Here is a 26,433-nt window from a genome sequence, read left to right on the forward strand (position 1 = left end):
AATACTTTAATTTATTGTATCTAATTAAATAATAACAATTATAGCTTTTTGTCACGACTGTTGCTCAGGAAGATGCATCACCAAATAGGACGTGAGCTCATAACCTAAAATCGCATTTCAATACAGAAGTTATGTTATTCTTTAACCGTTGTTAAGGTAACTCTAAAAAAATCGAGCGATATTTAAGACTTTTAGTTAAAAAATGGGATGAATTCGGTAGAAAAACATGAAACTTAGAACCATTTGTGAGGATTGTCTATGCTCAACAGAAGTCCAACGATCGTAATATTATGCCATTGAACTTCACATTTCTAGAATAATAATAAAGATTAAGTAGTTATATCTACTGAACATTGTGAAGCTTTACCGTTAAGCTTCGTCGTGGTAACTCCAAATATTCTATGTAGTCAGTTCTGCTTCAGTTCCAACATTGGAGCAGTCCATATCAGTTATAAGTAGAACGGCTCCTTTTCCAGCCTTTCATAACAAACTAATAATAATAAAAAGAGAAATAATATCGCCTTGCCGAAATAATATTGTCTGTTTAAAGCCGAAACAGAAGTGAAGATTTATGTTATCTTTCAAAAAATATTATTAAACTAAACGCGCGCCATTTTAATCAATGCCTCCTGCCATTTTCCTGATAACGCCATAATCCCGTCGCTGTAGAGCTTCTGCGATAAGTAATTACTGTCTTCCAAACGGGGAAACAGATGATAGTAGAATAGTAAGGTCTAATGATGAAAGATCTAAACTATGCGGCGGACTCTTCAAATCCGCTTAGTCTTTATCCGGCACCACAAGATGCACGTAGTCTGGCACTGTCATGGTACGATATGACGCTTTTCCTGCTCACTTATTCTAATAAAGTTTTTTTTTTTTAATAATTTCTTAAAATCCTGTTAGTAATCTAGTTCAATCGTTGTGCCAGGCGGCAACAAGTCATAATGCAGTATTCTTTTTCAATTCTACTAAAAAAACACGTAGCATCACTTTCCTGGACGACAGTGTTGGCTTCGTCACAAATTGTGGAATAGATTTTTGTTATTTGTACGTTAATATTGTATGTAATCCACTTTTTATCACCAAGATCGATCGCTTTACAAACGCCTCTGTTCCGTTGTGTTTCTATAAAGCTTCGCGAATACAAACACGATCGAGTAAATTGACTGGCGACAATTCGTGTGGAAACCAACCTTTTTTGTGGCAGCCATATTTTGTTAGAGCTTTTTGGTGGTCCATGCTTCATTCCTTAGTGAGATGACGATTACTCACCTGTAAATTTTGCTCGTTTGGTCGTAACTGATCCACCGCTAAGAGGAATATCGGTCACATTAAAATTTTTAGGCCGAAAATGTCAGAGCTATCTGTGGACCATTTTTTTTCCAATAACGTGTCCTGATCATAAAAAACACACGTTTTTTTTTCATGTGCTAGACAGCATTCGTGTCTTTATCATTATAAAATTGTAAATTAAGGCAGAGTTTTGCGGAAATTTCACTTATCTTCAATGAGTTTTGTCTTAAATTTGAAGGAAAACATTCCGACATTTCGCGTACCTACCACTGCTTTGTATCAGCTTTCCAACGACACCAATACTGGCCCGGCTTTTTATGTTTGATATACATGACTTTAAAACCATTTAGCTAGAATTTAGCGGTCAATACTCTTCTGACGTAATAATAGTACGATAATAGCAACTTCGGTAACTTCACAATGTAAATATAAGATTCATGTTATACAGTGCTCTGCAGCATAACTGTACTTATTCGCATTGCACCCATTTATTGTCTGTAAAATAGATTGTACTCGAAGACGGTCTTCAGCGTGCCCCAGGCCTAACATGACCCTAGGTCTGGCGCCCGACCAAATAGATCCGTTGCGTATAAATAATTTCGCGCCATCCACCTCGCACGAAGAAAACGGACAAGCAAGAAATTTAATCTGCATCAATAGTTCCAAAGGAAGTTAGCAAAAGCTTACTAGCCACTGGCGTTGCAGTGAGTAAGGTCTTGAAGGACACAGATACGCTTTCTTGCCGGTCGGTCGTTCACAATCAGCCAGCAGTCAGTTTAAGGCGCCCAGAAGGATCTTTTCGTTTCTCGCACTTCCATCGCTCGCTTTTGACGATGTCCCCTAAAGGAAACAAGGAATATGGAATGACAAAACCACGCGATCTAAGCGTCGGCTTTAATTTTCCAAAGTGGTTGTCGTCGTGCTTGTGCTGCCACAAACCTTCGACCTGGTCAACTCGACTATACCACTCGGAACTTCTGCGTCATATCGCCGTAATAATAATAATAGTACGTCGTCATTCTGTAGCTGGGCGCTACGACCTTTCTAGGACTACCAGCAGCGGTATTGAAGTGCACTTGCGAAATCCTCACTATAACCTGAATACTGCTGGGCACCATTTTTGTTGGTTTAATGAAAAAACTAACTGAAAAATATATCAGGCGAAAGTTATGGGGGTGGGGAACGAGTACGCTGTTTTGTGGAAGGCATGCCGTAACATTCATCTGATGTTGCAAATGATTCAGTTTGGAAATCGCCGTCTACCTGACCTTTACTTTTGAAAAACTATTGATACTATCAATACAACACCAGGATATTGTGCCTTCGAACCTTCCGAACTTTTTTTACTTAGAACCAGGCTAAACCTAACCTCGAAGGTTTTGACCTTAGCATGGATCACTGCTAAGATATGAACTGAATTACGAGCACCGCATAGATCCACGAGCTGTTTTGAGACCATGTATCGATGAAGCGGAAATCCAAAATTTCGATAACAACGCTGCCTATGCATAATTGATTTAGGACCCCTGGGATATTATGCATAGCTTTGTCAATCCACTTTTTCCAAAGTTTCAACTTTGACTGTTGATAAAAAAAAGTGAGTGATACCATCCAAAACGACGTTGACAGAAACTCGTTTTGGTTTATTACTCTTGGGCAAAAACACAGGCTTTTATGGCTATAAATTAAGTTTCCTTCTTAGCTTTTCGACACGAGTTGGAAATGCCGCTCATAGCCACTTATTATATACCTAATTTAATTTAATAGAATATTGATATTTATCCGTGCACGAAAATTGAATGAAATTGTATCGTGTAAAGTTAATATGAAGCATCTTCCGTACGAGAGACTATTTCGAGAAGTTGCTTCAATGTATGAACGCTTACCGCGTTTGAAGGCTGGCGCTAACGGAGGTAGAATATAATATAGGACGGCACACTATAAAAAATAGCTAAGCAGGGAAGATACACACGTCGAAAGAAAGTACGCGTTCGAACTTCGTGATGAAAGTATTTCAATAGATCGATCATTTATAGGTATACTAGCGATCATCTTTAATGTGATAGATAGAGTAAACCGAGTGATTGGCAAATTATATTTACTGTCTAATAGGGCTTTATTTATTTATTTATTTGCAGATAGATATTTGCTCTTTATAGTTTAGAATTTATGTTTTTCTTATATATACGCATATTACGTGTGTGCCTACATGTGCCAAAAGCAATCTAATTATAAAAATGAACCAAACTAGCATACACCGGCGACACGTAAACATTACCATTTTTTTCTATACCATTCTTCGTATCTATTTGACCTTGTCTATAATTAGTGTTATTTGATGTTTAGTCTGTTTGGGGTGACTACATGGAAAAGGTGTCATCTTAGTAAACCGGTAATCCCGAAGTCTTTGATAAAATTTTTCAGGCTCTTGACGCACTCCATTATTTCGAAACTCGCCAGTATAAATATGGCCATTTGCAAAACGGCTATGCCGCGCTGTCATTTCGCTAACGAAGTGTGCTCCTTCGGAAAAATTTCACTTTGGCCTTCGACTTAAAACGATGCTCAGCTAGATAGTATCGCGGTTTACCTGCGACAGAACTTGAAACAATGTTGCTACAGACGCTGGACGTCTGAACTTCTCGACATGTTGGTTGGCGCGCTATGATCCTTTCCCCCATCAACTAATGTCGACAACGGACGAATTTCTAAGGATGAACCTATAACTTATATAGACCAAGAGCAGAACAACAATTTTGATTAAGCGCTTTTATGAGATATGCAATATATCTCATAATATGGCCCTGAAATTTAGGTTATTATTGTTCGAAAATTCGTATGCTGCTATCATCCACTATCTACTATTTTATTTAAAGTCTGTAATTATTACGTCGTCTAGATTATAAAATTGGATTTTGAATTCAGCCTTAGAAATAGACGAAACTATTTTCGAAGTTCAGCGCTTTGTTAAATTATTTAACAGTGAAAAGTAACATTACTACAGCATTAGCGTTAAGATAGATCATTTCACAAAGTGATTTGGTAAAAAATCAGCAAGGTTATATCCTGCAAACGCAAAAATTGAACATGACCAAGAAATTATGATTGTTATCTTTGTCGCCTTTAGAAACATTCGCCATACAAATTCGAAGTATGTTCATTCATCGTTAATTCGAACATCGAAAGTTAATATGTACACTTTAAAACCCGTCCTCTAAAAATTGTGGTCCGCATAAAATAGTGAATGTATATTCATAGGGTCAAAAATGGGTTACCATAGTTTGCCGATGGGTGGCAACTCCTAAAAAGAAAAAGAATTAATCTAAAGGTCCTAGGCTACGCGTTTACAAGCGAGCAGCATCCAGGATCATGTATCTCGTAGAATAAGTGGATCATAAAATGACGCCTTTTCTCCAGCTAGATAGTATCGCGGATATAGCTAGCCACAGCTGCTCGTGATATTACAAAGTTCTATCTCTTGTAGACATCGTTGCCTGCTGTTGTCTTTTAGACATTTCACGATAAGTGGAATCCTCAAAACTATCAATTCATTATGTCTTTCCTATACACACGCGATCTCCTCGCCTGTCGCATACTTTCCTACATTTAGACCTACTAGGCTGTTTCGAGCATTTTACAGTGTATCCATCCAACTTAAGTGAAGATATGCTCCACCGTTGTACTTCCATCGCGCGTTCCCCATGGCCATTGCCGCAAAACTCTACTCTAAAAAAATTATATAGCGCCAAGACATGACAGAATGTATATAAAAACATAACGATTGGCTACCGCTAGCGTCGATGTTATCACGTATCAACAGCAGGTGCCCTTAGCGAGTCGGAAGGATTAGGGTATCAATGAAAACAGTGGCCCAGACAGGCTCAAGAGACCAAATGCGTAGCGATGTGTGCGCTTTCCTGATCCGGGTTTTCTATCGGCTCATCGGTTTCCGGGGTTTATCATTCCCGGCACCGCTACACCGCAGGGATGGCACGGAAATGCTGCAACATAACACAGGAATCGTTTGCCAACGGTATTTAACTTCTTCTTTAACCAATGCGCTCGCCGTAACCTTAGTATAGTCCTATGGATTGCCCGCTTTATGAGTTAAAGGGATAATAGGAATAGAGGCACGACAAGCGGATTGCTTACCGAGCGCTTCGCTGTTATTACTTGCCTACGTTTATGTGTTTGTTTACGAGATCAACCGGTAGGCTGCGGCAATGGCAAGCTTTAAGGTCATTGAATGAGGATGAGGATGTCTTCTTACCAATACCAAAAAGGAGGTTGAAAGGCTATATTGCGAGAGAAAAATAAGGCCGTACGTAGTCTCTTTTAGCTGAATAATTAGGTAAACGCTGATCGTTGCAGATCTGCTGAAACGTCATGCAATTATAAATGCAGAACGAGACGCGTTTGCTTCTTCTAGTAAACATCAACAATTTTTGATGAAGGATATTAAAGATACCAAAGGATAGTAGAAATTACTTCTTTGTTCTTGGCTTCGGCCAAGCGTTTGACTTCTGCTCTGTGTGACATTACGTAGTTCTATCACAAGCATTACGCCGTGTCCATTTTCCTTAATTAACAATTAAACAACACTCTTCCCACTAGAGCAGTTACATTTGATACTTACTAAATACGAAAATCTAGGGTAATCGTGAAACCACCGCCAACTCTCTGCAAAGTTTAAGACAACAAACTTTGACGACTGCATTCTACTTTACATGTTACCGAAATAAACTTTAAAGGTTGAATAAAGTAAGCATACAATTACGAGCCCTTTCAAATGGTTAATCGAAATTAAAGTTTTTCGGTCAGCGGTGAACTTACATTCTTGAAAACTACCTCTCTTCCTATGTTCCACTCCTTTCTATGCTACGAATACATGAACGAATGACAGTTTTGCTAAAGAGAAATTACGAGATCATCAAAAACCGATAAAGAGCCCAAATCAGCACAACATTATGAAATCTCCTAGAATTTGCATAGATAACACCTCTGAATTTTTCCATTTTATACCAGAGTATTTCTATGCGTTAACATGACGCTGTCAAACTTGAAAACCACAGGCTTTATCAGAAACAGAGCCCGATAGTTCAGTCACCCAAACCTACTATAAGGACTTAACCATTTGACGACAACCGTTGTATATTACTACAGTTTTACCACCAATACACGTAGTTCATCTCGCTCTATGTCGCGTAAGAGTTACACAGCCTGTATTTGTGCGGCATAGCAAAGAAAACGTACAGCTGAAATGCTTGAACGGCTTCAGGGAACGAGCGCGCTTCGTGACAAGACCCAACAGACATGGCGTCCACAAAATTTGACAAACTGATCAGAATAGAATGTATCACGATAGAAATGCTACAGAGAGCTTTTTACCGTAACACGTTTTAATATGAATAGTAGTAGTAGTAGTAGTAGTAGTATCTCGTGGGTAATATAACAAGAGCTGACTTCTGAAAAAAAAACAATTATGGTAAGTAGGTGACAAAGAAAGAGTATAATATCTTAAAACACTATCGAAAAACAAGACCATTTCTGCCAGCATATATGTCAGTAAAAGGATTTTTTTATAGTTGTGCTATTGCATCGTGTTTCGCGACGCTCGTACCGATGAGAGCACGATGGGTAATATGTTTACGTGCTAAAGTTAGCGAGATGTCGAATGGCTACAAATTCGGGCATAGACATATTTAGCTTTATGCTAGAAGTACCTAGCCGTTTGAAGACTTTGCTTTAAAACTAGATACAAAGAGACATTGAAAGATGTGGTCGTATGCGTATCTACTTGCTTTTTTGCAGCTTCGATGCTGTTTTGAGGCACGAAAATGCGGATGGCTTAGCCAAAGAGCAAACTAAATTTTTCAAAAAGCGCATTAAGCATTATATTAATCAACTGTTGCTTTTCATAGAAATTCGTGTTTAACAAGGTGAGTTGGCCAGGCAGGTAACTATATATTGTGAATTACTATACATCGACCCTAATGCTAATGCATACTAAAATACCCATAGTTAAGAAGAGAAACACCCCTATCAAAATACTTAGATAAAGTACTAATCAGCATTACGGTCTCAGAATAAGTTTTAGTCGTATTAATAGGCCCTAATAAGCATAAAAAATTACCGGTGAATTTTTATCCTGCGTTATACTTTCTGCGAATCTACAATAGCTAACTGCGACTCAAACACGCTTGGACCTTAATTGCATTACTCAGCTTTCGTTCAGCCCATTTGTTGGTCCTTTTTGATATGTTGAAAATAGGTCTCTTTTCTTTTTCGGGTCGCTGCTGAATCGCCGATTAGTTCAAGTCGTAGGCCATGTCGCCTACATATTTGCATATTTTACTGCCTGCCTTGCTGAAAAGGAGCCCAGAGTTGGAGCTTCGTGGTAGTCTTGACATTTTAAAGCGAGGTCATCTTAAGCTTTGGGACTGTCGCTGGCGAGAGAACTAGTAGGCAGTGGTTCAATGGTGCCAACCGAGAGAAAAACCTGCCAACTGCATCTTTTTCCTTTCCTACAAATAATAACTTGGAAAGCACTAAGCCATTATACTTTTCTGTATGATATTTTTATAATACAGTTTTCTAAGATAACCGTAGAACGCGGAAAGTCAAGCTGGTACAGTAAATCCTTTATTCAATTCGAAAGAGCCTTGCTACTTTCTTAGTGATTATAAGTTTGTTATAAAAGTATTTAGAAGCCATTAGCGCGAATGCCTGATTTATATACAAGCGTTAGTTTTTGTTGGAAGTTCCGGTGTTTTTTGGCGGAACTGATCAAACAGAAGCAGAAGCAGAAACAACCTAACTGGTCAGTTCCTACCAAGTTTTTTTATAAGACAAAAATAGAGTCCAAGATGTTCGAGACCTTCTATCATAACTCTAAATTCTTGCCTTTAACACCAGACACGATGCTACATTTTCATCATATCAGATTGTATACATGAGGGTGGCAATAATGAAAATAACGTGCTTCAATTCTTTTTCCTAAGAATTGATGTCTCAATAATGAGCTGGCCTTGATAATGGTCCGTTTCGAAGCAAATGATAGGGTAATGGCTAAGTATTTATACGAGCGTGCCAGATGCCACCTAATGGTCCAGGACAGCACTCTTTCATTTCACAAGAGAAGGTCAGACAAAATGTCCGACCATCTCACCGAACTTGCTCTCCCTGCCTTGTCTTGCAGTCGTCAGCAAAGACCCCGCCATGTTTCCAGAAGTCAGCTCCTGCATGTGGTCGTGATAGTATTTCGACATTCTTTGTAACATCTTGTTCTAAGTAGCCTTCAATAACCAAAAATAGCTAAGTAACTTCAAGTGGCTACGCCCTCTCAATGCCATCACCGCGGTCCCGGTTTGCTTAGACTACCAAAATCGTATCTTTTCGTCATCTGACTGTTAACTAGTCTTTGTACCTTCGACGTTTTCAGTTGCAGCGCACAGATCTTGCTGAAGTAAAAAGAATAGATATAGATCCTTTCTATCTTAGATAGATATCGTAGGTTATGTTTCGAGTCCAGAAATTATTAATTTTGCAAAGCGATAAATCATTGATGTCACGCGTAGCTATGGGTCTTAGGACGGAATTAAAGTGTAACTGTTATATTGACGTTATAGTCCCGCAGAGTGAAACTGGGTGAGACGGATCTATAAGGTTCGATAGAAAAAAGAATGCGTTTTTGAGAATATCTAACTCAAAGTGAATATTCCTACTACTATTGCATGTAATGCTCAACAGTAATTCTCAATGTAAAGCTCAAAGCATTTACATCTAAACGTATTAATTTCCATTAGACTAAAGATGGCACCGTGATTAGTTAGCTACTAACAAAATCAAAAAGTCCTTTATTCGCAGTATTTTTAACCAAAGGAACATGCTCCAATACGACTACCCTCAGATCCAGAAAAGTACTTCAGGAGGATAGGAAAAAATAGGAAAAAATAACGTAAAAAGGATATAGTATATCTTTCTTCAAATAATAAATGCCCCGTCTCTTCTGCAATGTTCCGCGCGTAACGGTTTCGTCAACTGCGTCATTTGTGTCGAGCATTATTACGATGGTCAGCATTACCATAGTTCAATGCATTATTTACAATATGTGCGCTGCATAAGCGATTGGTGCTACGGGTATTCTACAAACCACAGATGAGCCATCAGGGGCATTAGCAAACGGACTACAGTGCAATGTCTCGATTATCTTGGCGGATCTCTTCGATTGTCTAGCTTCTTGATGTTTCCCGTTGCCTTTCTTCTCTTCGAGAAAATTTCCTTTAGGCATATGCAGTTCAGTTGCAAGAGGAAGACGTAGCCTGCCCACAAGACAATGTATTCACAGATTTTTCCTAAAGCAATTTTCATTGAGCAAAACCCAATTAGAATACCCATTCATCAACACGAAGTCCTCATTTCAAATCTTTTGTCGCAGCCAACTTTACACGATATGTACAGCAACTTATATTAAATTAATAATGTTTTCATCAGTGGACTGGGCGTAGGAGTATGGAACTGTTTTGCCTCTACCGTTCAAGGCTGAAAATCCCGTCCTGGATAAGATTCAAAGGTACGGATGCCACAGTAAACGCGAGCAAACACTAAGCGCGCGACAATTGGTCGATAAATAATGCATCAATAACCTTTACTGCCAATTTTTCAATTTTGTCAAAAGCTTTTAGTTTTTTTTTTGGCTCGTCACTATAATATTCACGTACTATCCATCTTAAACTTTCGCTGAAAAAATAATCGTGCTCTGAATATAGAACCTGGACTTAACTTTCGTCTCACAAAAACGTTTAGATGTACGCGTGGACGCATACTACGTATTATCGAAGCACACTGCTGATCTTCGTTTATCCTGCGCCTTTCATGTTACGCTATCCAGGCCACAGATCAACGCAAAATATTTAACTTTTAAGGTAGATCCTTAAAGATTTTCACGAACCCCACACACCTATCAAATAACAAGGTATCTTTGAGACAGAAAAAGAACTACAGTTTCATCAGCATAGTCGTGGGGTTTTAAACGATGGAATTATATTACTATTCCGGTCAAAAATACTGCAAAATCTCTACATAACGTGGGCCTTGATTAAAAAAATTACTTTTTTTGGAGCAGTAAATTGTTACTCTGTGGCATGAGTGTAGCTCACCCCTTGAAACCCTTCGGAAATTTAAATCAATTTCCGGTTGCAAAGTCGTGGCCATTATCTATAAGGATAACAAGGATACGACGGATTTTAAAACCGCTTTTCGTATTGCTTACAATATTGATGCATTACTGCATAAAATGATTCCATCAATTGTTCTTTTACCACAGTCATGTTTTTACGATTCCGGTAAGGTGTCAAGCCCAGCGTGACCTTTTCACGAATGAAGTGCTGGTAATTTTCATCAGGTAGGTTTATTTCATAAATAAAATTCATTGTACTTAACTTTTACTAAAGCAGTTTAATAAACTACCTGGGTACTTTATTGTTACGTACATAATTAGATTTTAGATGTCAGAAATATAATCTTATAATCAGCATCGGATAGGTTCTATGCCTATTTCAGAACACAAGGCCCCAAATGTGGTGCTTACCCGTAAATGCGTCATAGATTATGAAGATACAATATGATCAAAAAAATGTTCTAAGGTGGAGAAAAATATAATAAAACCCGACCTTAAATATCCATGAATTTAGTTTGACTTGTGTTCGTAAAGTGTAAATATTTTCAAAAAGGTCGGACCGTATCTTCCGTAGAGATTATGAGTTCAAAAAGAACTAATTATATATATTCTTTAAGCCACTAAAAAACTAAGAAGGTAGTAGATCTTATTTGACGCTACAGATGAACTGTTACCATATATATATATATATATATATACGCTGAGTAGCGTTGTAGTAGCTCATTCTGTGTATACAATTTTACGTTTAACACGTACTAGCTACATATATATATATATATATATAGCATAGGTATTTCAGTTTTTTTTGCACTATCAATTCAGTTTTAGCTAACGATAAAGCTTGAATGTATACGGACAAAAGCCCCTTGTGTACCTCATCTAAGGAACGTCATGTTTGTAATAAGGCTTACAGTACACAGTGGATCACCATTAACGTCTGTTGTTTTTTATGTAGAAGATCAAAGTGTATTGGCCTTATTTCTAAGTGTAACGCCCCGACTTCTCCATTGAGGCAGTGCACTAAGCCAATAAAAATGCACAAGACGTTATTAAACCATCGAGCAAGCGATACGAGGTGTAGTTCTTAGCTGGGACGCCCATCAACCATACACAAACCTTTTGTGAGACTAGACCTGAGAATCCTTGTTAGCGCAGAAAGATTTTTGTTGCCCGATACAGGTATAATTTAGCCTATTAGCAAAATTATATGCCGTGTTTGTAACGCTTGTGGAACTCGTATAGCCCTCAACATACCAATGCTGATATATTCCTGAGTTCATCTATGAACTATTTTTCTACATTATCTATCTATATATAGCGATATATAGATCTATATATATATATATATATATATAAATTATTTGCATCGTGATTAAATTCCAAAGGTATGCATATAAAGTAGTCATCAATGACAATAGCCGGATCACTGCGCCGCATGTCCATAGCGCAATCACTTCTGTCAGATTTTACTTCTATTAATTGAGCGATTATTAATAACGCTCATTTTCCTTCCAGTATATGGCAGTGTACTTTTTGTTTTACCGCCATCAGGTTCTGTTGTTTTCAACACTATTCGAAAGTGGCAGTCTTCAACTAGACAGACTAGAGGAAGACGAAACTGAGTGGGGGCTTCGATCTTCTGAATCATAAGGTAGAGATCCTCGGTGCTAAATCGCCTCAGTCTTGTGGACATCGAAAGAAAAAGCGTACTTTAATTGAATGGTGGCTAATTCGCGGCGAGCGGTTTCAATTGTACTGGTGAAAATGAAGTCAGTCTTCTTGGGATCACAGCATCGCATGAGAAACTGCGGTCAAAAAAAATTAGAATAGGAACCGTTCAGGCTACCCCAGAAGGCAAGCTTTGACAGCATCCGGTAAACCCGAGAGATGTTGAAAGCCATCCTGGAGCAGTCACCCAGATATAGGAACGGAACTCGAAGAGCTTTGCAACGAAGCAATACGTCCGGCCCAGTGCTACTGCGGCCGAGATGTGCCCGTTACCTTGGATGGCATTGACGAGCGCACTCGCATACAAAGATTCTTCGAAATACGTCTCTTAAGGGTTGAATCCAATTTTGGTGGCTTGCGGTGCCATGGAAGTTATGTCCAAATATACACACGTGTACCAATAGTGAATTGAACGGGTTAATAAATTATAGTTTAGCACGAGTTCGGTGTAAGTTGTTCATTATTGAGATTTTTCGTTCAGTTTGTGAGATGACAGTCATTTGGGGTAATACTACCGGGGCTCATCAGCCCGAAACGGATGCGTCGGTCTAATCGTGAGATACAAACTCTTAGTTTCACCCTCCCGGTGTGCTGATGTGTACTGTCGTCCTTTTTATGAGATGGTTGACTTACGACATTTTCGAATGTTTGCTTCAACACATCTTCCTTAAGAGTAGCACCTACATGTGTGTACGTAGCTAGTTGAAAATATCTATAAAAATTTAATGGTACACTTTCTATCCATAAAACGAAGGTCTCTAGAGAACGCGATATTTACAAATAATATGTCATAGCGATTAGAATTGAGCAGAACTGCGGAAAATGTGTGGCTCAAGCTTTGCTCGAAGCTGCAATTATAAACAATAATACCACTACTGTTAGAAATATGAGTTTATTGACCCGACGGCTTTTGCTAACACGAACGACACCGTTCGTACGCAATGATGTATTATTTACAGCACGGAGTTGAGCTCTGTGATCCTGGAGTGCATGTCAGCTCGCTGGGATAAATTGTGCTTACCACCTAACTGGTGAAGCATGACCGGAGGCACAATGTAAATTGGATAACGGGACAGTAGAATACACAATATACGTGTGCTTACCCCATAGACTAAAATTGGATTCAAGCCCCGTTAAAAATACCAAAACGTTTTACAATCGTTAAACGAGATCGACGAACCACGTCATGAACAGAAGGGGCTAATTTTTTCAAGAGGTCGTAGAAACGATATGCCGATGACCATCGGATATGCAAATTGAGTAATAATATATTAGATTATGGAAAAGGTATTGAGGAATTTTCTACTCAGATAGTTTTAAACTCATATCCAGGATATTATGAGGCGCCTCGATTTTGCCTTGATATCATTGAAGCGCGGACATTTGGCAATAGCGAGTGCGTCAAAATTGTTCAAGTGCCTTCATTAAAATTTAGCGTAGAGCGTAAATGAAGTTTCTGCAAAAATGAGTTTTATTTTACAATTTTATTATGATAATGCCACAAATACTGTCTCTGGCGTATGAAGGAAAAATTGGAATAAATGATTCAAAGATGGTTTGGCCACTTTCGACCTGGGAATTTCGATGTAAAACATACGGAGTAATATACCGCTGACAAAAAAAAACTGATGAACCCGTTGACACCATGACATCACTTAAAAACTAAACAGTTTTGAACAAAAGTTTGATGTTTGAATGCCAGATAATTTATTGCAGAAGTGTGCATTTTCCCATATTTCTATCTATTCAAGAAACACAACAAAATGGGGCCTTTTCTCGGTGAATTACCTGGCAAAAAAGTAGATAACATACGACAAAAAGGCCCAAAAGACCTATGTGTTTGCTGAGATTGGAAAGGAATTGTGCACTATGAGCTTCTATCGCCGAGAAAAACAATTAATTAGGACCTCTGCTATCAGCGAGTAACAAGATTAAAACAAGCTATTGAAAAAGTTGACCTGAACCAGCGAACGGAACGCGCATCGTCACAGCTACGGACTTGTGGTATTGCCGGAAAAATGAGAGGAGGTTTCTATCTAAAACAGTATGCATTGAGTTCAATAATATTGTTTTAACGTATATAAAAAAAAATGTTTGCTTTGATTTTGGCCTAAAAACCGTCAATACTCTTTCGACCACTCAATAGTCGGCCGCCCAGTGGCACCCTAATTAAAACAATATGTCTCCCTATAGCGTGCCAGTCGTTGTTTACAAACAGTCTGGCTGTAATCATTCGAAAGCCACTTTATTGACGATTATATGCTCTATGAGATCCCGATGGCAAAGCGTCAAAAGAACGCTGCTATACACGGTGGTCGTACAAAGGTTGCCCAGGTACAAGGCTCTACTCACGGTGGCTGATGTCGGTTTTCCTTTGAGTGCTCCTAACCTTCCCGTTGCGATTCTGCAGGAGAACAGCGGCCAAACATTACCTCTCCCATAGATAGCTGGCTGTGATTAAAAGGGTAATTTAAGCCCATTCTTGTTCACCATCTTGCTGGATTCACCATTCCTTATCAAATAACAGAAATGAGAAAGTCAGTTGAAGTAGATGACTCAGTGATATATACGGGTCGAACAGGTTTCAGGTATAGCAAACTCCAGTCTGGCTCCAAACGGCAATCATAGATTTGAGGCTGACCGTAAACGTAACCCAGGTGGAAGTGCAGAAAAAGAGGCTGGACAACGGCGATTGACACCTTGCACTTTGCCAGGATACTCCTTGTTCCTGTTAATCAGTTTCCGTATCCGAGGTTGCTCTTCTCCGCAATCGGCAGTAGTTTCACTGTGCACGTCACCGAAAGACGCAGGAAGGCAGCGTTGGCCGCATGAGCTATCAAATCATCTTATAGCTTCCCTTCGGAACTGTCATCAGCCTGCTGGGTTTCCGGATAGCTCCGATTCCATATTCAGAATGAACATGACTGGGCTATCCTGCTTCAAAGCGTAGAAACTCATTGCCTGACCATATGTTGATTCTATTGCGTGTTTTGGATAAATGCGGTTCTCTGTTAGAACGAACTATCGATTATTTGGGAAACATTTGCTGCACTCAAACCAAATAGATTTGAACCGATCTCCTCAGTAGTAGTAACAGCACATATTTCCACACTAGCCTTCGTTTTCTATAATCCTTTTTAACGATTTTTATGTGAAGAAAAAATATCGCATTGATCTCAATAAATTTCCTTATATTCGTCTGAAATATCTTTACAAATTTGTAATAACGCCACGGATAAGCCAGCTAGGTTTAAGGGAAAAAAAAAATTAAGTAATAGAAAATCTACATCAGTTCTTCATTTACTATTCACGTACTTAGTGTGCTAAAGGCACATTTTGCCGTCAGCGCTTTACGGGCGCTTAATCTCTGTTTAATAATTGGGTAATTAATGGTACCAGGGGTAAATTCATTTATGTGTCGATTCTGAAGGCTGATTTTGCTTATCAACATACGAAGATATGGACCTTCTCACACGATGCATACGCTAGACTATAATAAGCTTCACACGGTGGGACGCCCAGTCAACCGAGCTGAACTGCAATTACAAACGAATGCCCATTACCATTAATGAATTGTCTATATTGCAGCGTTCTGCAGACAATATTCTTTATCTTAAAAGCAGCAGCTAGTGGAGCTTGAATGTTTCTTTGTTAGCCAACATGGTGTATGGCCAAGGGAGATTTGAAACGGGAATCATAGGATCTCACATAAAAATTTAATAATAAGAAACAAATTGAAAGGATACCCAAGGTGTGTAGCTGTAACATGGCCTTTCAAATACGAGTTACTATTACATACTTCTACGTAACTTTCGTCTGTAATAAGAATATACATCGGAGCATATCGAATATTCGTCTGAAGGCTTGTAACAGTAGAGCACTCATCGTGTCGTATAGCTATCGATGCATGGCTATGCTCAGTACAGAGTTATTTTCTTCAATTAATGAATGAGTGGTTGACTGCTTAATATACACCTGCTGACATAATGCGACCCACAAATCTTCGTGTGTTAACAGCAGCCGACTTTCACATCTCGTCGTACGCAATGTCTTGATTTTCCTGACACCCAAAATCAAAGCAGCGTACTGAATATGGATTCGAGCCAAAAAGCAGCAGATCTGTATCGGCTGAATTTACTTTTAAATTTAATTTCAGGAAACTGTCATCGTTGTGCCATTTTCGCTCAGTCCTGCTCTTTTTCTTCCCAACCTCTCGTTTTTGCCTTTACTGTTTGAGTTTTTGAAACCCTTTTTACCATTTTACCCCCGCCGCTGTACCTCGCCTCAAACGACCGTTTTTCTTTCTGCCAGACGCCTTTTAAGACCTTTTCGCTAGAATTGTCTTTCTTTTTTACGGTTGTCTGTGTATTCGAACTGCGACATACAGGGTTTATGAAAACTTTGAAGACGCTGCCGATTTACTGCGCATTGCTCTATTAACTATCTAGGCACATATATACATATGTATTGAAACGGATTTACACCATTTCTTTGGTAATAGTGCCTATAGAACTTAAAATACAATTAACTTAAAAGAACCTAAAATAAAATAAAAAATCAAACAAGCATGAATTTAAAATTGTCCTCTCCCTCTCGCTTTTTGTCTCCCTCTGTCTCTTTCTTGCATATATATATATATATATATATATATATATATATAATTTGCCTCTTTGTTTTCTTTTCACACGGCTGTCGTCTTTGATTAGTTTTGAAATTGTTCGCGTTATTGTGGCCTCGAGTACCTTGTATTCCGTTAGCTTCCTGGGGTGCTTATTCCCTACATGCGTGTGGTGCTTGATGCCGTTGTTGCAATCCTGCTCGATGCGTTCAATAGCTCCTGTCTCGTCGGTTTCCACTACATTTTTGTCCTGAAGCCTTTTCCTCTAACCCTTCTAAGGTCGTCCATTTCGAATAGAACGCAAAAAGTATGGTGAAACGGGAGAAAAAAAGTCGGACTATTTGTGATGCTTCTAAGAGAGAACATTTTGGAAAAATTTAGCTTGGCTTTCCATTTTTCCAAAGTTCCAGTCTTTCTCTTTTCGTTTAGTTCTTCGAAAAAGAAAAGGGGCTTCTCATTCGCCTATACTTATCCTCCTCGTCGTCGTCATCAATGCGTCGGCAGCGTTGACGGGCAGCAGTTGTACGGCCAACATTCTAATATCTCATTATTCGCTGTTTGCTTGCGCGCTGTACCTACTCCAAAGCTCCCTAATGCCCCTTCGACTTCCACGTCCATCTTACGTTCTATTCTCTTCTGCAGCTTCTTGTCTCGTTCTAACCTCCTCCCTGTATTTCTACTCTGAATCCCCCTCGCAATCCCGTCATTTTTCCCCTGTCACACACATCGTTTGCTCACTATTTTCGATGAATTTAATTAAATTTCGAGATTCATTCAAAATGGCGCCGCTAACGTCAACGACGACACAGTGTTTGGGAATGAGAACACATACCTTGTGACGGGTTTAGAGCCACCGAACATAACTGAGACCGTCACCGAACCAATTGTGCCTTAGTGGTGCTAAACGGAATATGTTTTTTTGACTTGCCGACAGGTTGATCCAGTTTCTACAAGTGCGCAAAATCTAAGTTAGAAATTGAAAAGTTGCTAGAAGACTTTGCCTAGGTCGATTTTGCGAAAGGGGCGAGTGGGAGCGAAAGGAAAGTGCCCTAGGATCTAGCCACAAGCCAGGAACGAAGCTAAATTCCTCCCGGTAAAGCCTGATAAGGGAAGTCGGTGCCTGGACCGTCGCAAGTCTCATAATGGAGACTAGATTGCAGATCATTCCCCGATTGAAATAGAGTGGCTTCAATCATGGATAGCATGTATTACCTGAAATCGCTTGATACGAAAATCACCTTTGGTACCTTACAGTTATTGAAGAATACAATATTACCAGGATATAGTACTAATGACAGTGTTTCTTCTATTAACCCTCGGAGTTTTGAAATAAAGCGATCTTGGGAATCATTTATTTTATCACTGGCCTAAACATGAGCTAATATTATAAGGTCTGAGTGCTATGTTACAACACAAATATGTGTATTACATTATTGATTCCTACCGAAAGGCATATAGTACTCTATGGCTTTCGCATGTGGCCCTCGCTCGTCTGTCTCGTTGCCGCTGGTACATGATCTCTCCAATGCAGCGGTAGGCTGATACATAGGCCACGAGGTTTTGTCTAAATATCTTACTCCCATTGTATTACTTGTTTGTTGAGTGCTAGATCATTATAAATTCGATAGCTCATTGCCATAAATATATTTGGATCGAATTTATGCACTATAAATAGCCGAACATAAATACAGAATGTAGGCCAACTTGAATAAATACGTACTAGTATGTTAGATCAGACTCATATTAATATCTTTGAATGCAGCTATATTATATATTAGAATTTAAAAATAATAAAACACTTCGTAAAACTTAAGTATTGCGATCGCAGCTAGAGAATATAGCCACATCTTATGAAAAACGATGGACGCCATCTCTGAATCCCGTTCCATTTCTCACTGGCACATATGGAATTTTTTCCCAGTTAGGTATTTTTAACGTCGGAAAACTGATGCCCGTACACATGATTTGCACTTTGTGTATTTCAATATTGAACTTTTCATACAATAATAACTTTTTTTTTTCTACATAAATTACGCGGCACTTATGTGCGATTCGCTATGAAAGTTGAGACAGTTCAGCCGCAAGGTATCTCTGAACTGGAAGCTTAGCCGTTCATAATATATTTATATCAACATGTTTACAAAATAGAAGTTCCATAAAATCGTAGTACTCAAATTCTATCCGTATTTGCCTTTCAACCGTTCCACATCTCATTATTGGTCCACTTCCAAGGTGCTTCACAGGAGTGAAGGAAGCTTCGTGTACGGAGTTTCGAGGCCAAATACAACAACGACAACACATGCATATTTGCGCATACTACTACTACTACTACTACTGTTACCAGTATTCCTAGATAAGTCTCTACTGCACCGTCTAGGCGAAGCTCCTGTAGGAGAACAGGCTCGGTAGGTCCATCGACGGAGCTCGAAAATGCCATTCTCCACCGTTCGTTACACTGTGGCTACGGCAACGACGGCGCATCGGAGAACAACGAAGACTTTTCACATGCGCTAGGGCAGCGCCACTAGCGGTCGGTTTGGTAGACAAAAAGCGTGGTTTGTGAACTGGGACAAAGGACGCGACGGTCCCGTTGTGTGCTCCTGTCTTTTTTCCCTAGCTTCCTTTTTCCTCATTGTGTTACCATTGTAGGCCGCAACTTCAAATGCTCGTCTTCTTCTTTCTATATAGTTTCGACTCTGCATTGGCGCTTCATTGCTGCGCATGTCCTATGTTTTTTTTCCATTTTTCGGCCCTGTGCGCATCAGCCCGCTTGTCTTTCCCTAGCGTTACTCTGCTCTGCTCTGCTCTGCGAACGCGGAACGATGCTAGACGACTAAATGGAAGGGTAGGCGACGTATTTCTCTGCTATTTTGGACATGCCCACCCATCGCAGAGTGTCTCATTTCTCGACAGCCGACAGTGGCAAAGTGAAGTTAAGATTGGCAGGCGCTATAGAAAAAAAACAGCATCGCAGCGCAAAGCAAGACTAAGCAGAGTCCTATCCACTTCGCCCTAGGCCTCAGATATAGGTAAGGCTGGTCGATCTATGCAGCACTCGATGCCCCTGATAGTAGACTTTAAATGTGAAATGTAAAAAACGGGAACGTTATAGCATGGATGTGAGAGGGCGACTGTATCCGCATTATCACAATTCTCACATGCAAGAGATCGATGCAATGAAGGTGGTATGTGTTCGCAGGGCAGAGTGACAAAATAAAATACGGAAGGGATCTGCAACCTATCTTCTGTTATTTATCTATAACACTTAAAGAAAGGCAAGAAGTCATATACCTTGATAGATAATTTGATCTTAGAACGTAGGCTAAATGGGCGCGCTACAGTGGTACACAGGTCGTTTGTAAACTGGTTATTAGTATGTACTTATTTACCTCTCTAAATAACTCACGTCTGCGAGACGTGGAAACACTAGTTTTATCCTGATTGATGAAAATGGACTTGGTACAGAAAGTAAAGCAAGGAGACACCCCTTCGAGTAGATTACTTAAGTTTTACCATCTAGGTACGCTTACTACTGCTATAGAACTCTCCCTTCGTTACTACTAACCATTTACTAGTTAATATTCCTCTGTTTCGGCAGTTGTTTTGCTGTACCATGGGTTGAGTGGTGCCGCCTTTAGGCTCAGTACAGCTTTTCCCGGATGACCTTCGCATACCCAAATGCCTAATCGAAAAATAACAGCTGGGGCTAATCGCTTGCCCAGCAAGCCGCTCTCTGGTAAGCTTTTCCAGTGTAGCCCGCAGTCGATGCCACCCGCGTCTACGATGCCGCCTAGCAACCAATCTTCGCTAAGGTTGCTTAAGCTAAACTTGTATCCATGTGTGTGTCCTTCCACTTGACCAACTAAATCGGCGAGATTTCTGCTCTTGTTACTTCGGCAGCTCGTTCCGCATCCAGCTAGCAGTTCTTCCCTCGCCCGTCCTGATAACGCATCTGAAAAGACTGCGACGTACTTTTACCCCTAATTTCCTTTTGACTACCCTAGATACTTGCGTGCTAGTCACTTGTTTAGGAGCGAGCAGAAGGCAGACTCTGTTCGTAGACAAAGTATTATTCTTCATTTTCACAAAACTCCTTATTTTTGAACAGCAGAAAAATAGAAAGCTTATTTTTGCGGTGGTCGCTTGTGAGCACGTGCAAATTATATGCGCATATGCATAATTGTTAATAATACCTACTTTTTTATTGGCCTATGTTGTTGCTTTCCGGGGGGAGCTTATGACGATTTGGTCTTTATCTTTAAAATGGCAAAGTTTGAAAAGTGAAGGGAACTTTCATGTTAGGTGTATCGGTGCATTATTCTATCGATTTTGGGGATAACAGTAATTTGCGACAAATGCTAGTTTCAAGATTTTTTTTTGTATTTTCAGAGCGCTACAAAATCGTAAAGGAACAAGTACTTTTCTTAAGATTTACAGTGTTATCGGATTGTGTAATAATATAGAAACTGCCTATGAGACTTGTACAGTTCATCCACCTCTTGATTTTTTTCGTCTAAACCTATTTGCGCAGTGTATGGTGTAAGCATATTTGGTCCTTCGCAATAGAGATATATATATATTTGTAGAGCCAAACTCGCCTGACGTCATAATTCTAGACCATTGCAAATGATAGAAGCTGGTTTGCGTGATTAAGAGTTTATGCATCATTCGCTTGCGTGCTGTCCTATATATACCTAGGACTAGGTAACTTCGAATAATAAGTGCCAGACTACGGTTCTAAAATTCGATCAGAGATCAAAACCTCTAAGGACAGTTTGACTCTTTGACGGAGATGATGAGCACCGGGTTAATAGCGGCGATGCCACTTACAATTATAAGACAGAGCGATTTTTCTAAGCGAGAAGTGGTTGAATAGAACCTCAGGCTCGTACTGACAAATCTGTCCAGGGGTCATCTATCAAGCTTTATGCAACCACGAATTCTTCATTATAATATGGCTGTGAAATAAGTGTTTGTGGATCTCACGTCAGAGTGAACCTGAAAAGGCGAAAATGGTTCATTTAAATTAGGTTATATTATGCATAGGTCCAACGGGACGTCGACTGTATTTACGTACGCGAAGTCACGGAAATGTTTGTTAGAGCTATAAAACTTTTAATACCATCACCGTAAGTAATCTATGCAAGCCTGGTAACGAGCATAAAGTCGTTATAGGCTTACAATACTGATGGTTATGTCCCTGAGCATATGGGGAATCTGTATGCAGATTTAAGGAAACTCCACGCAAAGGAAGCCCATTCTGATTAGGAGAAACAATTAGAGAAGTTTTGGTAGTGCTCAACTCTGGAGTGGGAATATGACTGCCGTCTGTTTCTCCCTGAGTTTGAGTTTATTGCACAGCTTAAATTAGACTGAATGCATCTTTGTTGGCGTCACGAAGAATAATAATATGAAACTATGTATCTAATCGTTCAACCATTGGCTGCCCCTTATTGAACATTATTGATCTAAAAGTGACAACTCACATTTGCCACTGGTCGTCATACCACGCTGAATATGGCCGCCATATTCTGATCTGAATTAATTTTTTAACACTTTGAGAGCGGACATTGTTTTTTTCCTATTATCTTTTGAAGGCACTATTGAGTATCCATTTCTAACTGCAAAAAATTCTAAAGGCTATAAAGCCAGCTATATAAGAGACTGTACTATCGACCCTCTCACTAAATCCTTAAACCTAACACATATTTTCTAACGGTTCTTTTGACACTAATGTACAGCCTTGCTGTGTTTAACAGTTCGTTCCCTACCGCCTTTTAACACTACTTTTGTTTGCTATTGCAACTGTTGCAACTTCTCCCAGAGTGGCCATTTCCAAACCCATTCAGTTATACTGAATGAGATACCCTACTATGCTAAGAGTTTGCTTGTGACGCTATGTAATCTAAAGATTTTTGTACATACCCATTGGCCACCAATATTCCTTTTTTAGTCCAAGTTTATAGCTTGCGTAGTTAAGACTGTGATTTGCTAGATGGTATAGTTTGGTTTCTATTTGTATGTGCCTGTAGAAACTAGTTAAATACTCAATCGTATCAGTTTAGCATGTTTTAAAAAATATACGAGCTAAACACATGTGTACATATAAAACGAAAGACAGCAGCAAACTTATTTACCTATCAAACATGTACAATTGTTTCTTGGAAACAGTAAGTACATATTGGTTACTTCTCATTGTTATTCCTAACCCTTAAGTGTGGCCTTTTCTCTAGGTTTAGCACAAAGCTTTATAGTCGCACCGTAGTTGAGGGAGGTTTAGATCTAGAGTGCTCTATTTGGGTTCTCCAGTGTTCTTTGATTGTCTTTATGCATCAATATTCGTTTTCGTTTGATCAGGACACTGCGATGCTGTTCAATCATTGGTTATCGAGGTGATCATCCGAGGTCGAGGCGAAGCGGTAGCTGAAACGCGGCTCAAAAAGGCTTCTACATGATGGATTGATACGATGCTGTCCGCCCTTTCGACGTTAGGCCATCTTAATTAAATTGTATTGCCGTCTCACAATATCTAAAACACCAGGCGGGTGATCACCGACCCACTGCACTGCTTTACGTTCTACTCATTCTTATAGCCGAACATAGCTCGACCCGATCCAGTCAACAATCACATGCAAACAGCCGTCTATAGTTACGATACGAGCGACGACGATAGTTTTCCAATAAGACTTCGTCAACGTCTCTATTGCTAGCCTTTTGTCAAAGTCCTATTTGTCGAGAAGCTTTGCTACGTTGTATGAGTGTGGGCATATCAAACGAGTCTGATTAAAATAAATGGGAACTTTTTTAGATCATCCCGATACATATGACTCTTTTTTATTACATAAACTAGACATGTATTGATAGTGGGCTCGAGTAATTTGTCTGATATGAGATAAATTATAATTTATGAAGCAAGCATATGTTCAAGCTTTTTTGTACTTCTTGGCCTGAAAAAACAAACGTTGCAGTGTCTGTGAGATGTCATGTTCATGTGAAAATCTACAGTAACAGTATCAACATCCGCTACCATTTTAGACAGACTTTATAGCACTAATTACAAGAAATTTCTAGAATTTTGCTCTCGGGTTAATTTCAGACTTATTCTCCCATCGCTATTAGAACATGCGAAGGAAAATGCAATCTTGTAGTGTCTCAAGTCTGTAATAGAGTCTGCAGCAGAAAAATCGTAATACGTTTATACTATGGGGTAAGTTTCATATACGACCCAATATTTTTCTTTTAATTTTCGATGACCAACATACGGTAGCTTAGAGCTTCTCGTACGCTCAGGCCGTTCGTGGATACCTTCACGCTTGCGCGTATAACGTTTAGAAAGGATTTTACTCATTGCTGTGCAATGAGTAAAATCCTTTCTCCTATCTACTCTCTTCTTGCTTTCGTAGCTCGTATTCATCTTATGAGCCCACTATTTTCACGACGCTGGACCCATGGCGCTATTGGTTTATGTACCCGCATTACGTCGAGCACATACGCTGTAGCTCTCATGTGTTAGGCCCTCAACACAAAGGTCGGTCCATGCTATAGCTGCCGTGATCCCCAACATCACCGTCTTGTTTTTACGCAACAAACTGATTTATATTTAGAACACGTCCCGAAACTTTCCATGTTTCCATATCTTTCTTGAACAAGTTTAGGGTTATATTTGTCCAAGGTAACGAAAAACTATTTTAAACCCTAGCAGAAACACATTTCATATTTCAATATAATTCAGACATAGTTTATTTAAGACATTAATACGACAGGCATATCAACTTCATCCGTCCCTAACATACCTTGTATAAAGTGGTTCTTGATAACAAGTGAAGTCGCAAGGGTTAAACGGCCAAATATATAGAGAAATTAATTAAAAATAGATATATCGTAACAGCAGCAGTGGGGGTACAATGAAATACAACAATAATTGTACAATGAAAAAAAGGGTAGGACACGCTAATTAAAATTGAGTTTTAGTTGGGGCAAAAGTATAGTTTATGGAGTTGAAAGGTATTGACTAGTGTATAAAGTGGAAGGAGGCATAGAGGATCACGGAAATAGAACGTAGAGCATAGTTTTGTAAAACTCGCAATTGCTTTAGTTGACAAATACAGCTCCTGCCCGCATGACCAGCTGATAGAAATTAAGAGAACAAATAGGGATTTGTAAATTAAAAGCAGCATTTTTGAAGACAACCCAGGGCATTTTAGGTGGGAGGAACCGAAGATGATACGGAGACATTTGAAAAAGGAGCGATGAATATGGGGTTACCAAGAGAGCCTATCGTATAAACGAAGTAAATGTTTATCATTAACTGGAATGAAACACTGTTGCTGCTTCGAAAATATTAAATGAGACTCTTAAGGAGCGGTGGACGTCGAGAATAATAAAAGTAAAGGAGCCAATCACAGCTGAATCATCGGTGACAGTGTGTCCTCTAACTTCAATTAGTGTTGTTGTGTCATTAGCGAAGACCCCGGTCAATATGCAGGATTTTTGACTTCCCATAAGTGGAAGAAAATGAACGTAGAAGATAAATATAATGGGGCCAAGATGCAATACTTCGGTCGATGCTTTTAAGAGGCTGCCTTGAAGCAGACAGGACCCTCGTGATACTGATTTGCGTGAGTATGTTGGCTATAGAACTAGGGAGTTGTCGAAAAATCTCCTGCGCGATAATAATTAGATAAGAATAACATTCTCCAGATAATTGAAGTCTTTACCGATGTCAGGGAATACTCTGATCACCGCATTACTACCGACGACATGCATCTTCAGATTATCGATGATAACTCGAATGGCTACCCTGCTGGAGAAGCCCTTTTGACAGGTATTTTCGTTGGAAGAAACGAAAAAGCCCGATTCAATGTTTCTGAACAGTGACTTCGTCAAATAAAATTGATTTTAGCCTTCGAAGGTTATGCAAAACAGAGGGGGGGCTAGAATGTTAAAATTCCCATATTTTCAGACGTATCCGGAAGAATCTTTACTGCTGTTTGATTTATGTTAAATATTTTGATCACGTAAGAGCTAGACGTTATACGTTCTAGTTTATTTCGTATTACTGGTTTCTTCTTTATCAATCGGTGTCCTTGTTGTTCGACTTAATCTCTTAGCAGGACTTTTCGAATTGTAAATTTTGTCTGGTGCACTTTCATAAACGCGTTTTTTCTAACTTCAGTTGTTGTTATTCGGGTAATTGAATCGAGTTTCCCGAAGTGTTCGTTATTTGTCCGCTATAAAAATACAAGATCCGAAGCTTAGTTATTTTTGCGATCCGTTAAGAACAGTGGCCAACTGGTATGTTTCCTTTGAAGGTACTTGCAGAATTTTGAAGCGTAGCAAAATTGAAAGTTCCGTGCATGAAAATAAGTCCACGCAAGGCCGTGTGACACTTCCACACTAAAGTGTTTACTTAGCACAAACATATACGTATTTTAGCTGGACGCTGTTGCCGCATATAAACACCACGTCATGTAATTGAACGAGTTTTTTTTTGTTTATTTTGAATTATTCCATGACATTTTGAAATTTCAACTGGCAGCAATCCCATGACCCTTATTTTTACCGGTCCTCCATGGTCCCGCTTTCTCAATACGAGTTTCTGTGTGATTCGGTC

The 26,433-nt window shown here is 39.3% G+C and overlaps 1 long non-coding RNA gene across 18 annotated transcripts in view; it reads left to right on the top strand.

The window, feature by feature from the left end:
• LOC111254702 (uncharacterized) overlaps nucleotides 1-26,433 on the top strand; it is a 173,003-nt gene that overhangs the window by 64,359 nt on the left and 82,211 nt on the right. For 5 of the 18 annotated variants that reach the window (XR_015318005.1, XR_015318028.1, XR_015318027.1 and 2 more), the window contains one exon: nucleotides 23,178-23,640. The exons of 5 other annotated variants lie outside the window; for them this stretch is intronic. This is a non-coding gene — a long non-coding RNA (uncharacterized LOC111254702). 8 more of the 18 variants (XR_015318030.1, XR_015317995.1, XR_015318039.1 and 5 more) reach the window with 7 other exon arrangements.

The sequence above is a fragment of the Varroa destructor genome, unplaced genomic scaffold, assembly GCF_002443255.2.
Source record: "Varroa destructor unplaced genomic scaffold, Vdes_3.0 BEIS01000007.1, whole genome shotgun sequence".
Classification (NCBI taxonomy): domain Eukaryota; kingdom Metazoa; phylum Arthropoda; class Arachnida; order Mesostigmata; family Varroidae; genus Varroa; species Varroa destructor.